Source organism: Phyllopteryx taeniolatus, chromosome 4 (genome assembly GCF_024500385.1).
Source record: "Phyllopteryx taeniolatus isolate TA_2022b chromosome 4, UOR_Ptae_1.2, whole genome shotgun sequence".
NCBI lineage: Eukaryota > Metazoa > Chordata > Actinopteri > Syngnathiformes > Syngnathidae > Phyllopteryx > Phyllopteryx taeniolatus.
This window is the reverse complement of record NC_084505.1, coordinates 24,196,338-24,212,541: the sequence shown is the minus strand read 5'-3', so window position 1 is coordinate 24,212,541 and position 16,204 is coordinate 24,196,338. Positions and strand designations below refer to the sequence as shown.

Here is a 16,204-nt window from a genome sequence, read left to right as displayed (position 1 = left end):
GTATCCCACTTTTTTGATTAAAGTCACCTGGGTTAGGTTCCAGATCATCATCGTGCCATCTCATTTGTAAACAGATTTCACGATGCATTTGAACAGAAGACTTACGTGAATGTCCATTGAATATGACAAATATTTACCGTAGTTCCTTGAACATAATACAAATACATTTTTGTAGTCCAACAGAATTACTTGTAAAATGAAACTAATGAAACTGTCCTAAAAAAAAAAAAAAAAAAATGATGGTAGCCATAAATTAACATTTTACTGGACAACCTTTTGAGACAATAACTGGAAGACAAAGCGGATTTGTGGAACTCTTAGTGATAGGGTCAGATTAGGTTTTAGTTCAGGACTCTTTAGAATAGTCTGACATTTTCTTATTAGCCATTCTTGGTTATTTTTAGATGAGTGTTTTGGTTCTTTATCCTCCTAGAGCAGAGATTCCCAGTGTGTCGTAACACTTGTGACAGTACGGCATACAGCCGGACTATGCTGTTAGCGTGAAAAATATTACTGTATACTAAAAATGCGACCAGTAGTACTTGGAAAATATATAAGCAGATCCTTTAAAAAAAAAAAAAAAAAAAGCACAAGTGAAATAGAAAAGGTGAAACACAGAAATGCTTTGTTTTTTGCAGTCTGGCTAGGATATCCCGTCTTATAAAACGCTATGCTAATGGGTCACAAGATGAGACCGGCTGGCTCGTTGAAGAGAAAAACATTCGCAGGGCTAATTACAACAACTACATTCAGTGTATTAGTTTGTTGCATATTGTTTTTCTTTGTTTCTATGCCAGTCTGTTAAAATAGGTCTCCATGTGAAAAGTTATGAAGCGATCTTTGGACCATTGGTAAAAAATTAAAAAATTAAAACAATGAGCACCAGTAACATCTAGAGCAGGGGTGTCTAACTCATTTTTGTCAGAATCAGAATCAGAATCATCTTTATTTGCCATGTCCAAAAAACACACAAGGAATTTGTCTCCGGTAGTTGGAGCCGCTCTGGTACAACAACAGACAGTCAATTGACAGAGAACACTTTGGAGACAAAGACATTGACAAAAAACAGTCACTGAGCATCGCAGTTATGGTTCCACTCGGAGGGCCGTTATGGCTGCAAACCCGTATGAATGTATGATTGCCTCAAATTATTACATATACACAAATTCATGGATAATTACTTTTGAAATCAGAAGCCAGTAAAAACTGTTCAACTACAGTGTGAATCAATTTTATTTTGAAAGTAGGGTTGGTAACAAAAAATGCTTGCAATATCTCAATATTTTTCAAAGTGAAGACAATTTGCAATTTTGGTATTTTAGCAAGAAACACAAAGTCGATGCACACTCTCGGGGGCCACATAAAATGACGTGGCGGATCTGGCCCCCGGGCCACCAGTTTGACACCTGTGATCTAGAGAGTCATTCCTTATCATATTGACTGTGTTTTACTGTACAGCAAAGACATTTGCATCCAAGTTACTGAGTGTCATGTCAGCTCTTTAGCAACTTCACTTATATCTCGCTGTGCCATCTCAAATCAATAGAATATTCCCCCCCACGATAAATAATGTAGGCCTGAGAAAGGACCAAATGCATGCGTCGACAGTCGGCTGCAATTAGGCAACGGCGGCCCGTGTAACTGATGACAGCGGCTCCCTCCCTGCCTCCGGCTCACACTGGATCAGCAGAAAATGAAGACTTGGAGCCACTTTGTCACCGGCTGAGGGAATGACTCCTAATGGGGCGGGGGCGAGAGAGGGAGGAGTGTTACCCTCCGTCGCCACTGCATCTGCTGCTTCAAGCACTTTCTCCAGGCCAGCGGAGCGGCCCCAACCGGCTTCCAGATCCCTTTATCTAAGCCGTTAATATGCTCGGGTAAAGACTGCAGCCACCGCAAACTGAGGTCAGTCAGGAGGCATAAGAGTGGAGGAGTTGATTGAGTGTGGACGTGAGTGTCTGGTTTAGACGTGTGCGCGCAGGTTAGAATGACAGCCGAAAATGCTGTTGAACCGAAATACAGTTGAACGTTTAAGTTCCAACAACCCTAATGCCAAATAGTTCGGAATACGAACAACAGGTTATAAACAACAGCTGAAGAAAGGATCTCCAAAAAGTCTTTTGAAGACATGCTACTTGAAAAACTGATAGCTAACTGGCACAGTTTTACTGCCATTCCAGCCAACGAGATGAGGAAAAAAGACATGTTATCCAAGTCCTATCATCTTACTCTCCAAAAGGCCTTTTCCTTGTCTTTGGTTGAAATACGTTGCGGTGTGCTGAACCCTTACATACTGTTCATTTTCCAAGCACACACACAATATGTTTCGAGTCCATTTTTACTCGGGCCAAAAATATCCTGATTATAATGCTTTATATCAAATGATGAACTGAAGATCTTTGCAGAATGTGTTATCAGCATGTCTGAAATCAACAGATAGATGCTTAATCCTTCATTAATATTTCAGAGAAAGGGGGAAACGTATTTTTTATATTTTATACCACAATTGTTTTTCCCTTTTGCTCCACTACAGGTACTTGTTTTTGCAGGCGCATACTCACACCTGTGTCAAGGCACCCTGTACGACCTCTGTCCTTATGTTTAGTATGTAGGCTCATTCTTGTGCTGCTTTACTTCTTTATTACACTGTGGCGAAAGACCAACAGGTGCGTGTTGCTGCGGGAACCTGTGCAAATGTGGTCGCAACACAGACAGTTCTCATGACGGTTTCAAGCTCCCCTGTGAATGGCAATCGAACAGTTTTTTGCCTTGTGTTGCGAGCAAAAATTTCACATATGATTCCGCTTCATGCACTTCACCGCGAGATGGCAGATGGCTAGATGGCATTACCCGATTACTAGCAACCTTTTATTGCCCAGTGACTGTTTTTCTCAATGTCTTTATGTCTGTTGTCGTACTAGAGCGGCTCCAACTACCGGAGACAAATTTCTTGTGTGTTTTTTGGACATATTTGGCAAAATAAAGATGATTCGGATTCTGATGAAACTAACAACAAAGTGTGAAAGCACAGGTAACTGTTGCACTCTGTGCTTGCATTTTCTATTTTCTTTTTTTTTGTGTGCATATGGGCCCTACATGAGTGCTGAGAAGATCCGGTTGATTTGTATTCCACCCTCCTTCAGCGTGCCATGTGCAAACTTAAAACAATTCTTCAAAAAAGATGTCCAGCGTGCTTGCTTCAAGTTTTTTAGTGCAACTCCCAATTGAAATTTACTGTAAAACTAAACCTAAAACAAAAGAATTACACATGTATTTAACCAAACCACATTAACTTTGTCTCACGAAAGTCCGCTAGCTTAATGCTAACACATACGGTGAAACAGTAGACAGGCTGACAGACAACTGATATTGGAACAAAAACGGTGAGGGTGTTTTTGGGGGGACTGGAATGGATTAATGGAATTTCCGTTCATTCCAATGGGGAAAGGTGATCCGAGTGATATGGAATACAAATGTGGTTATGGAACAAATCGAACTTTTAGTCAAGCTACCACAGTAGTTGCAGGTTTGTGCAACTTAGGTAATTTTAGAAAAAGACAGTATATATTTTATTTTGCTGTCAAATGTCCAAACTGGTCAAATTGAACCCAAACTGTATGGCAGGATTAAAGATGCAGCATGTCGGGGCCTAAACAAGCTGCCCTGGCGGTGACAGAGACGCTATGTCACCGCCCTGCAGGTGTCTCCACGTGATGGAAAGGGCTCTGGGAAACATTTATATCAGAAATCCACTTTATCGACCGCGCCGCTGTCAGAGCCCTGGCAAGCGGCTCTTAGCGAGAAGCACACTGACACAAGGAAGCCTCCACAAGCCAAGTAAGCCCCCCCCCACCCCCGAACCTTCTACCCACCCACCTTTTTAGCTGCGAGTCTGGAACCTCTTTATGGTGATTGTTTTATCAGTGTTCCTGTCCGTCCCTGGAGAGGTGGGTGGCCCGTGGAGGATGACCCTCATTTTCTGAAAGCAAAGTGTTCAGTATTGATCAGTGGGAATGAGTGGCCTGTGACACGGGTTCATTTACTGGACCTGGGAAGGTTCATTGTTTCCTGTCATTCCTGAACTCATCGCACTGACCTTTACCAGCCTGTCCTATAATTGTGTGCATGTGTGTGTACACACACTCACACGTGACCCCACTGTTCACTAGCTGAGTACGAAGATAAAGGTGGATAGATAGAGAAGCAGAAAAAAATGCTCCAAAAGTGTTCCACAGCTTATCTCATAAAATATTTGTATTTATTTATTTAACCTTTATTTATCCAGTTAAGGCAATTGAGAACAGATTCTCATTTGCAATGCCAACCTGGCTGCAGCAACTAAGCAATTTAAAAGCAAATACAAATGAATACTGTACATAAACAACAAACTGTACAATGTGATATAATGTTATATCCCCATTTTACCCATGTACATTACATTAAAGCATATGAATAAAAGGTTCATAACAGGAATCATGTACAGTATCCCTCACTAACTTTTTAAATGAGGATATTGGGATAATATTTGTTATGTGTTATGGTCACAACTATAAAAATAGAAACATGAGCTTGTAGTCGTAAAAATTACACAAATCTTAATGCAATATTACAATAAAGTCTGAATATTACCAGATTAAAAACACACAAATGAAGTTGTAAAATACGTTTTTTAACAGACATAACGTTGAAATAATAGTGACAAATAAAAATAAAACATTACAGAAAAAAAGTTGGAATTTTACAAGAAACAAAGTTTTAATTTCACAAAAGAGAGTCTGTAAATATGAAATTGTTTACATTTTTTTTAAGTTCTAATAATAAGAGGAAAAAAGTCCAACAAGTCATTCAAAAAGAATTTCAAATTAACTTGAGGAAAAAAATCTAAACAACCAGTAGAAAATGGATGGAAAAAATTATAATCAATGTTTAAAAAATCAAGTTGTAAATCTATAGTTTTCTTTGGTTTGTTTGTTTGTTTTTAAATTTGGGAGAAACAATATGCAATAATATGACATAATGAATTTTAGGGGCACGGTGGGCGACTGGTTAGAGCGTCAGCCTCACAGTTCTGAGGACCCGGGTTCAATCCCCGGCCCCGCCTGTGTGGAGTTTGCATGTTCTCCCCGTGCCTGAGTGGGTTTTCTCCGGGCACTCCGGTTTCCTCCCACATCCCAAAAACATGCATTAATTGGAGACTCTAAATTGCCCGTAGGTGTGAATGTGAGTGCGAATGGTTGTTTGTTTGTATGTGCCCTGCGATTGGCTGGCAACCAGTTAAGGGTGTACCCCGCCTCCTGCCCGATGACAGCTGGGATAGGCTCCAGCACGCCCGCGACCCACGTGAGGAGAAGCGGCTCAGAAAATGGATGGATGGATGAATTTTAGGAGAATCAACTCTCTTCTGTTCGTGAAAGCAGAGTCCAGACTGGGGAGATAAAAGTGATTGCATGGAAAGACAAAAAAAAAAAAAGCATTTTTAAAAAATATTAATCACTAAATAAATTGAAGCATTTTAACTTTTGGTGGGAGCAGTTCATACCCTCCACTGTGTGTATGTGGTGCATGATTACATCACCAAATACGAATAAACCTCTTAAATCCTAATACAGTGGTACTTTGACTAACAAGTGACCTGACTAATAAGATTTTTTGGCGACAAACACACAATGCCTATTGAGCTATGTTTTTATATAAGGAGAATAGTGTACAGTGCTATTTTTATTATTGATAAACATGTTATAAATATTTTGGGAGATGTTTTGGGGGACTGAAACACAAATGGCATTGTTTGATCGGGCTTGACGAGATACGGCATCGTACGACGTCGACGGTAACGAGACAACTGATCGGCCGCTAAATCAGGCACACAACAGAGAATAGTATCGATATGTGACCATCTTTAAGACGTGATCAATACTCAATTCATAACCTGTGCCGAGAGGCGGGGGTCAGAGGTGAACGTCTGCGGGTGAAAAGGCCACTTCAGTTACATGGAAAGGTCATAGGCTTAATGCGAGGCTCAATGGGGAAACATATTAGGGCACGGCCTAACATGGACTTGAACATTCTTAATCACAAACACGGTAGACGGACAACAAAAGGAAATATTAAGATGAAGCTTGAACATGTCTTTTACCTTCAATATCGTTTAGCAAAAGATAATTCAACTACTGTATGTCTCATTGCTCCTTGTCAGTGCGTTCATTTTTTTAAATGCATTCATATTTTACCATTAGGATTGTTTTACGGTTGAGACAACATTCTTATCAGCAACTGTATTTTTTTAAAAAACTACATATTTGAATAATAAAATGAATTAATACACATAAATATGGAAATAATAATATGAATTAAGTCCTAGGGTACCATAAAAGGCACTATAAAAATGGAACAATAATAATAACAATAATAATAATAATAACAAGAAGACAAAGAAGAAAAAGGAGAATTTGTAGTAGTAGTAATGTTATTATTTTTATTATTATAGTACATATTGTTATTTACTGTTTAAATAAAATACATTTAATAGGGATATGTGGAAGAATTATTAATTATTATTCTGCGATTGGCTAGCGACCAGTTCAGGGTGTACCCCGCCTCTCGCCCGGAGATAGCTGGGATAGGCTCCAGCACGCCCGCAACCCGGTGAGGATAAGCGGAACGGAAGATGAATGAATGGATGAATTATTATTATTATTATTATTATTATAACAATTTTTCTCATTATAATTTACTTGCATAGAAAATACTACTGAGCTGTAATTGACTAAAATCAGAAGAAAAACCTATGTATGATGCCAAATAGATAAGGTCACTGAAAAAACAACAAATACATTTAATATAATAATATTCAAGTTAAAATAAATTAGATTTTTTTTCACTGAATTTGATTTACACAAATTAGTACAATAGTTAAATATTAAAAGCAAATGTGTTTATTAAAAAGTTTTGAAATATATAAAAAAAATAATAATAATCTATATAATAAAAATCATGTAAGTTACCAGGGTGTCGGTTAATTAAGATTTACTCAGCTCACATGTGCCATGTTTGGTAAACGTAAACTTTATTTTGCCTTCTTTTTGAAAGATTCTCCCAACTCGGGATGGAGGTAATAAATCTGTGAGGTGTCATCTCGGGCGCAGCTCGCCCCCACCGCCCTCCTTTACGCCCACAGCGCCTGCTAGAGCGACGCCACTTCTGATTAGTGCCGCCGCTCCCTCGCAGGAAGCCAGTCGACAGGAACTAACTGATTACTGCCCATCTTGAGGGGCGAGGAGACACCAAACAGGAGGATTCCATTAATATATTAACACCTCTCACCTGCAGGAGACGATCGTAGTGTAACTATCAACACGATATTGGAATATTATGATACAATATCTACCAGTAGAATAGAATAGAAAAGAAGGGAAAACTTGAAACAGAATTAAAGAAAGAAACTGCCTGGATGGACGGCTGTTATAATTTTACAATAATAAAGTAATTTTTTCTCTTATCATCATAAAAACAAGGTGCAATTTTATGAGCGTAAAGTCTTAGTAACAGGCAAAAAAGTGGCAATAATACAACAAATGTGGTTTTACTGGAGTGTTTTGCCGAATGCAGAAAATGGTTGCGCATAACCCCTAAGAATTGTATTCTTTCGAATAAAGTTGGGCTTAATACATGAAAAAGAGTCAAATTTTCCTAATCTGATTTTATTTTATTCGAGTAAGGCTGCAATGTTATGAGAAAAAGTTTGTCATAAAGTATAATAAAGTCAAAACAGTGTATGAAATAAAGAGAAAAAAGGTCCCAATTTTATGAGAAAAAAAAAAAGTCATGTTTTCTTTTTATTACCGAGTTACAGATCACTTTTGAGAAAGCCAGCGACTGCGTAAAACCATTTTTATTCGAGTTAACATGTACCAAATGTGTGTCAATTGGCTGTTTAAGTATTGTATGTGCCCATCTGGCATAAACATTGCACACATTAAAAGTTGGGACAGCACACATGGAAAACTGCTCCGGAAGAGGCCAGCCCCAATTGACACAGTGCCCTGAAATAACCCAAATGCACGGAAATGCCGAGTTGAAAGCGTTGTGTCATAAGTAATATGGCATGACTCCTTCTTGTGACCGGCTCCAAGTCAACCCTTACATCATTCAGAAACTCCAAAATTACATCGCTGAACAGATGATTTGTGCGATAATTTTTGTCTCTGGGATTTTCAAAATTGTTTACACAAAGGGAAAATGTTGCGCAAAATTAGCCATTTCATCTAAGGTTTTATGAATCATGTTACGCATGCAAAATCTATCTATTTAAATTTACTCCTCCCAGAATGCCCAAAATGAACTGCGTGGGAATTTTGCACCTTTGGCAGACGCAATTCTTTTGAGTAAATCAGGCCTGTATTGTTTTGAAATAGAGCTGTGCTTCACTATGGACCCCAGTAGTGTGAATGTTTCGAGATGAAAAAGTAAATCTGCCAAAGTTGAAAGCACTATCGAGCATGTCGCAGAGTGTCAATATCCGATGTTGGTGTATTGATACTGTAAAAATATTTCACAATATCGATAAACCCACAGTGAAAGAAAGACGAGCGATTCCAGTTCTCTCTCTCTCTCCCAGGGTGTGCTGTCATTCACAGTAGGTGAAGATGAGACGGGACCCTTTGAAGTTTTCCGACGTGAAAAAGGCTCAAACGCAACCCAAACGCATCCTTTCTGCTCGTCAAATAAAATTAGCTGGCAGTGAAGATGAAGGGTAGGATGCTGGCCTCTGCAGCCACACCTAATCACTCTGACAGTAGCAAAGACATCAGCGTTCGCCCTAGTGGGAACGTCACAATTAAGGCTGAGGGGAGGGGGAACCCGCCCCCACCAAAAAAAACACGCAAAAAAAAAAAAAACAGCAGAAAAACACGGGGGGGGGGGGGGGGGGAAGCACAAAAAAATGCTTTAATGTGCCACAGTTTTGAACAATGTTCTGTCCAAATACAACAAACTGGGGGGGGGGGGGGTGGGGAAGTTTTGCCACCAGATCAATACCAGGAAACTTTGGGTTACTTGACAGAAGTACGCACCAAGTTGACTTTGATATTTGCACAGCAGAGAAAATCCGAGCGTCAGGCCATGAATCAATTACGAGGCTGGACGGGATGGTCCCTCCTATGAACCACGTCCAGACAGTGATAGTTATCGGGCGTGTAAGTGCGCGGGGGCTCCTTTTTGCCCGCTATTATTTGAAGCCCGGCTCCCCGACAAAACGCGCTAACTGCCAAAGGAGATAAGGGGATTTAGAGATCCAAAGAAATAGAGATTTAAAAATTAATGGCAGAAAGGATTTTCCTTCATGTATCTACAACTTGTAAGCTGAACTCAGCTTATAAAGAGGAGCCATGGAGACAAATTGCATTTTAGAATAAAGTGATGGCGAAAGGGGAAAAACAAGCTGTGAATATTTAATGGAGCTCCGCAGACTCCTGGCAAACAAATCAATAAGGTGATAGTAAACATAAGGAGACTCAAAGTATGGGCAGGGAGGGAGGACAGGTGTCAGAATTTAGGTTTCTCTTGACATTTGTGAAGGTTAGGAGATTGTAAGTGTCTATTTGTGTCAATCAGCTGACTCAAAAGGTCACTGCCACTCTATTTTCCTTCATTAATTACAGCCACAGATGTCTCGGCTACGCATCTTAAATGGCCGGTGAAAGACTGGAACTGAGGAATACATAAATAAATTCATATTTCGAAGTTGATTCAGAGAGGTTCGGTCATGTGTGGCGTTTTGCGGGCTTCAATTTTTGATACTACAACGAACCCGCTCGTTTGCGCCCCCACTATGTCGTGGATTTTTCAGCAATTTTTGTTTTTGTTTTTTTTTATGGCTTCAGGGCTCGAGACGGCGACCCTTTTTTCTGCGTGTGCCAGTAAACATGTAATGTGGTTGCACCTTTGCCACTGCATGTTTTAAAGGTCCCATATTTTGTTTCTTTAGACCTCCATAGAGTGACTCTCTAACAAGAACTTAGTATTAAAGTATCAATTTAAAAAAAAAAAAAAAAAAACACCTTGTTTTGTCATACGAGTGTCCAGAAAAGGCCCCTCTGACCCAGTTATGGATCCGCTTTGTCCATATCTGGCGAAGACTGCCCCCCTTTCCTCTGATTGGTGTAGAAGACCCACTTGTGAGAGCACACGCGTTTTCTATGTTGACAGCGCTGGCTCGGAAGCGAAAAGGGAAGGCGGAGATCTTCGCTCGTGACGTCGATAAGCTTGAGAAATTCGAATGACCTGATGACAGGCCTCGCGGCAGAAAAACGTCTGGAACTAGGGAATGCGTGGACAATTTTAATTCATATTTCACGTTTACTGAGGCACGATACAGACAATATTACATCCCAAATACTAGAAAAAGTTGGCTTGGCAAAATACGCCCCCTTTAATGCTCACTTAACACATTCTCACTATATAAGACGGTGTATCCACGATAGGGAAATCCTAATGCTACTTATTTAAATTGTGAATTTCATGCTTAGTTTACATAATTTTTTACTTATGTAAATGCATTGTTGTTTAAACTACAGTTTATACGCAAATGATAAGTTGCGTGCCTGCAGTGGAGGGCTGAGAAGAAGCAGCAGTCGAAGAAGAAGAATTTATTTTCCCATTTTTTGACAGGAAGAGAGGTCCTAAGGAATACTTGACAAAAAGTGTATTTTAAGTTTAAATGCGTTTCAAACATGTGGGAAGGGTAAAACTATTTTTTCTCTCTACTTTGCTCTACCTCCCGCCGGTGGGTCGGGAACCTATCCCCCGGCGCTAAACAGGGGTCCGCTGTACTATTGCATATCTTTCAAATGTATTTCTTTCCTGATCGCACAGTCCATTTACCCTCATTAAGTAATTCAGTTTTAAGCGTGGCGCGCTAATGAGCCCGATGCCTTCCACAGATTCGCAGGTAGTCAAATGCAAACATCATTCACGTTTTATGCGGCTCAAAGAGAGTCTTAGCGGGACCTGAGGACAGGACATGTTCTCCAGTATTACCAGTGAAATATTCATATAGTTTTCAACTATAACGGTGTCTTCAAAAATAATAATAATAATAAATTCACTATGGATGTGAGAGTAGCAAGGGTCCACGGGTCTTGAGGATTCGGCGACGGCACCCGAATTTGTTAGGCAGGTTACTTGTTGAGCGAACTGCGAAGCCCATGCGAGACAATAAAATCATGGATTGTATTTTCACTCGCGGGGGCAGCACTTCGACAAGTCGCCGAATTACACTTGTCAATTAGTATATGTGGCATGTGTTGCATACTGCTGCTAAATTCACATCGCCATATCCAGGATAGTATTCATTTGTGTACAGCAACATACACTGCCAGATCCCATTGTTGTTGATGTAAATATGTATTTTTTTGAATCAGTTATTTGCTATTATTCTACCATGCTGCTTCTGTTGTCTTTGTTTACAGTATTTCCCAATTGTAGGACTAATACAGGTGTATTCCATTTGTAAATTGGCTTTGTCTTGTTTCTAGCGTGTGGGTAGGGGGCAGACTTTGTGAATAGAACTTTACCGTTTGCTTGTCCATTACTCCGCCTGCCACCTTTGACCTTTCCCGAAGCACTAAATGCTTTTCTTGTCTTTACCAAGCGAAACAAGGCTGAACGAATGCTTCTCTTTCCGCTCGGGGGGCATGTAAGAAAATGGCAAGTGAACAATAGCGTGTGCACTCAGAGCGCTCCCCGAGCCGGGGGCTCGGGCGGCAATGGGCGGGCCCTAAAATGAACGGCCAACTCTTGTGAGGCATGAAATAATAATAACATCCCTCTTCCGTCTGCCTGCTAAAGAGGTGGGCAGGACAGTAGACCAGGGGGCCTCTATTGTCACTGTCCACTGGACAGATACAAGTATTCCCGAGTCTTTAGCGGGAAAGACAATAGGGCTGAACTAAAAAGGCTTCCCATTAAAATTTAACAAGAGACTTTTGTCTGACTGTATGCGACTAAGTGTGTGTGTGTGTGTGTGTGTGTGTGTGCGTAAATGACCACAGGGACAGGTAACAGCACTCAGGCCATCCTCATCGCCTCGTTTGTTTCCTTCCTTTACCGAGGGAGAGTTGCTGCCTTTTTTTCCCCCGGTTTGTCCCGACCTCTCTCCGTCCACCACGCGAGCACACACCGACTGCTCCGCTCGCAAAATGTTAAGGCCGAATTGGATTAACACCACACTCTACGGTATGTGCCCGGGGCACTTAACAAACACAGACGCACTTAAGGGAGGCCACAAAATGATGTGTGACTTAACACAGAATTGCCGAGATGGAGCCTGGCTTTGACCACAGCGCTGGTGTAATGTGACATTTACCGGAAGGGCGATCAGCGAGTGGAAAAGCAGTCAATTCCCAATCGTAGAGAGAGTAAACCATACACAGTTTCACATGTTAAGCGTCCGTCCAAAATATTCGCTGCAGTGCTTCCTCCGTTTATGACGATCCCAACATTTCAGGGTTTACGAAGGAGGCATAACCTAGGAATCGTTACACAGCACAAGAAGGCAAGCTTAGTTACCATTGTGCGTACTGTTCCTTTGATTGTTTTTTATTTATAGCCTAGAAATGTTTTTCATTCAAATCCCAATTATGACTTTACTATTCCGTTAGCGTAGGTTAGTTCTGGCTCACATTCAATTTTGGGTTCCATCGCTACCATTGGAACGAAGCGCCGTTGTAAACTAAGCCGAGGACCCCCTGTACATACAATCAAACCATTTCCATTATTGACCCATTTCACTCTTCTTCTCTTCCTTTTGGTGCTTTGCTGTCCCAAATTTGTCATCGTGATTCCCAGTTGTGCTGGCAGGCCGTGACACCAAGCGGCTACTAGCGGCTGACAAACCAACAAATTTGAAATCATACCGCAGTACTCATCATTTCTACGGTACATTTTCATTCACAACTATGGATGATTTAGAGCAATACAGTGAACCTCACATGCATGTTTTGGGAATGTGGGAGGAAGCCATACAAAACCCTCCATGAGAGATGTTCCAATGGCGATTTGAACCCCGATCACCTGAAAGCATCCGTAATAGCCATTATTCAGACATCCGGCATCGTGGAATGAAATCCCGTGCTTGTGTTGGTTTTCTCCCGATACTCCGGCTTCTTCCAACGTTCCTAAAACATGCATGTTAGGCTCATCGTAGACTAAATCGTCTATAGGTGCCCTGCGATGGGCTGGCAGTCCAGTTTTTCTTGCCAAATGTCTGCTGGGATAGGCTCCAGCTCACCTGTTTGCTACAAGATAGCGGCCTTCCATTCTCCATTCAGTTTCTTTATTCATTTTTGTTACTGTTCTATATATCAGTCATTTGGACACATTTTAATGGCGAGGCCTAGGCATCGATTACCCCTCGATGCCTTGTAATTATTTCACGGTGCGTGGATCCTGCACGTATGGATTTCTTTCCAATTAAGACTGGAATTATTCACAGGGGGCTCACCCTTGACGGCACGCAAACAATGACATAACATTGGAAAAACATCTTTGAGCCAATCGATGATAAACAAACAAATGATGTTGGCTCAACGATTAACGGTTCTTTCCTGACCGACACTTTCAGGCTCTTAAAGGTGGAGGGGAGGGAGGTGGGGGCAAAATGGCACACAAACATGCGTCGAACAGGCCCCGACCGTGTATGATTTAGAGGCAGTTGGATCGGCAACAGTTCCGCTCCATGTAGACGTGAAGAATAAGCAGGTAGGGAGCGAAGAGAGCGACAGGGTAACATTGTTCCAAAGGAATGGCTTTATGGAAATGAGGGTTCAAGGGAGCATTGTCCTTCCTCTGATAGGAACCTATGAAGCACTGACACAAGCCCCCGCCCCTGACAACCCCCTCCAACCATCTGCCCGCCACTCTCCAACAAGAAACCATGTTGTATGAGAGGGGGTCACCGTTCACCCTAATCACGGCCGTGACATGACATGCTGTAGGTTGCCCCTCAGTGTTAAATATTTATGTCAGCACCGCTGTAATGCCGTGATGGCTGTCAGGACTTTGACACGTGCTCTCTCTTTCTCCATTTCTCTCTCTCTCTCTCGCTCTCTTTCTGTTGGCATTAAAATGCAGAAAAAGTGAAAAAAATCAGCAGGAAGACACGGAAAAAGTCGAAGCTAAATAAATGGGCTCCTTTGATCTTTGCAAAGCCATGCGAGAAACAAGCACCTAAAACACAGGTTCTTGTTCAAAGTATGTGGCACTTGAGTGGCAGTGTCGACAGACCAACTCTTTGCAAAATAAGAAGTTCAAATACACTTTCAAAAGTCACACGTACCATGGTTGTATCACTGTTCATCAGTCACTCCCCTAGTCTGGAAGCGTAAATCCCCACTATATTGTGGAATCTTCGGTTTGTAGTGTTTTTCTACAGCATACTTATTTACTGCAATGCCGTGGCATTTAGGAAAGGAGTTGCCGATGCACCTTGCAACCATTTATTGAACACCAGGAGGACAGTAAAGCACTCACACAGCACCCAGACACTCAACACATGGGGCTCTATTTTCATAGACAACCTGCACAACCTGCACCGGAGCCCAAAGGGTGGCATATCTTGATTTTCATGCAAGAGCAAGGATCGCTGGCATGTTTGCCAATTTGACAGACCGGTCTGCGGTAAGATGGAGGTGCCGACGCAACGAGAGTATGTCATTTAACATCCCCATAGCGCAAAGGACTATTTGGTGGCTGAAAGCCAGTCTAAACTTACACTTGCTCAAACCACATCTAACGCTTGGTGCAACATAGACTGCTAGCCTAACGCGATTTTGGAGAATTTGATCGAGATGCAGGCAAACAGATAGGCGTGCTCCGCGGACATGTGTCAGACGTATTTCATTCATAAATACATGAACAGCAAGCATCGATGCCACTGAATCATTGTAGAATTCAATTCATTGAATGCATTATTAATTATTGATCGTCGGAGGGGATATCGGACAATGAGGTCCGCAGACATATTTCAATTGGCAGCGTTTTTTCACCAGCTCATTCTGCATTTAATGAGGGTATACCGCTAACATTCAATGCTCCAGTCACGCACGGATTGTTGAGTCCTCTTCCGCATATAGAGACGTCTCCATGCGAGACTATTTGCGCCGCTTTTAAAGGGGACGCAAGAAACCGCTTTGATTGGACAGGATTGAAGTCAGCTGTGGTGAAACACACACCAGTGAAGACGTCCCATTTCAAAGGTGCGGAGAGTACGCCGGTCCATGAAATGACCAAAACTAGCCTGCCTCCTTGCAGAATTACGCCAAGCGTCGCACTGGATTAGTGCTGATCACGAAAATAGACCAAGGTCTCTCAAAATCGTGGATTTCCAAATGTGAATAGGAGTTGATTGCACCTGTTATTGATTGACTGCTATCTTTCAGTAAGAAGCAACTTTGTCCACACGAAGCAGTCTAAAAAGACTTCAGAGGTGACAGCGATCATGAGACGAGGCTCTTCCCCTCGAGCCTGGCTGACTCCCCCCGTGATAGGTGTCAAAGATATTCTAATGAATGCCAGAGTACATTTCAGGGGGCCATGCTCCGTACAAACCACTGGAGTGGCCCATCTGATGGGGCTGCCAAACTCCCCCCCACCACCACCACGTACACCACTCGCTTCATGTAGGAAAGGGGGTTAAGAAGATTAATCAATGTCAATGTCTTTTCCTTTTTGAAGCCAATAAGGTGCACAGTGTCTGGCCATGCCCAACAGAACATCACTTTGTACCGTCGCAAAGCCGCCCCCGCTGACCCCCCGAGCAGTCCCACTTGTCAAAGTCAAGGGGGCGTTTGGCGGAGAGACTGGCCTTCCGCATAGCACTCAGCTCCGCCCTGCTTGACCTATTCTCTGATATTTGACCACTCGGTTGCAAGACACTTGCTCTTTCGAGCTGAAATGTCACTGGGGCATCTTGTCAGCTCACAGACACCTCGGCCTGACAAGCGATTTTACTTTGGTGTGCTACAAGGCAGAAAATGCAGGGCCATGGCCTTGATGCACACAAACTGTCATCGGGGCCAAGCAGGGCTAACTTGATACTGACTAAACTGGCCTTTTGTTGAGACACAGGGTTTGGTAAAATGCGTGGCTACGACATTATATCGATAGCTGTAAAATGAATCTGGACGTTATTTGCAAACAAAAGCCC

The 16,204-nt window shown here is 41.9% G+C and overlaps 1 long non-coding RNA gene across 1 annotated transcript in view; it reads right to left on the bottom strand.

Moving 5' to 3' along the window:
• The window catches only part of LOC133476865 (uncharacterized), an 81,561-nt gene that overhangs the window by 3,204 nt on the left and 62,153 nt on the right, over window positions 1–16,204 (bottom strand). The window contains exon 3 of the long non-coding RNA XR_009788172.1: window positions 3,877–3,979. This is a non-coding gene — a long non-coding RNA (uncharacterized LOC133476865). The remainder of the gene's footprint in view (window positions 1–3,876; window positions 3,980–16,204) is intronic.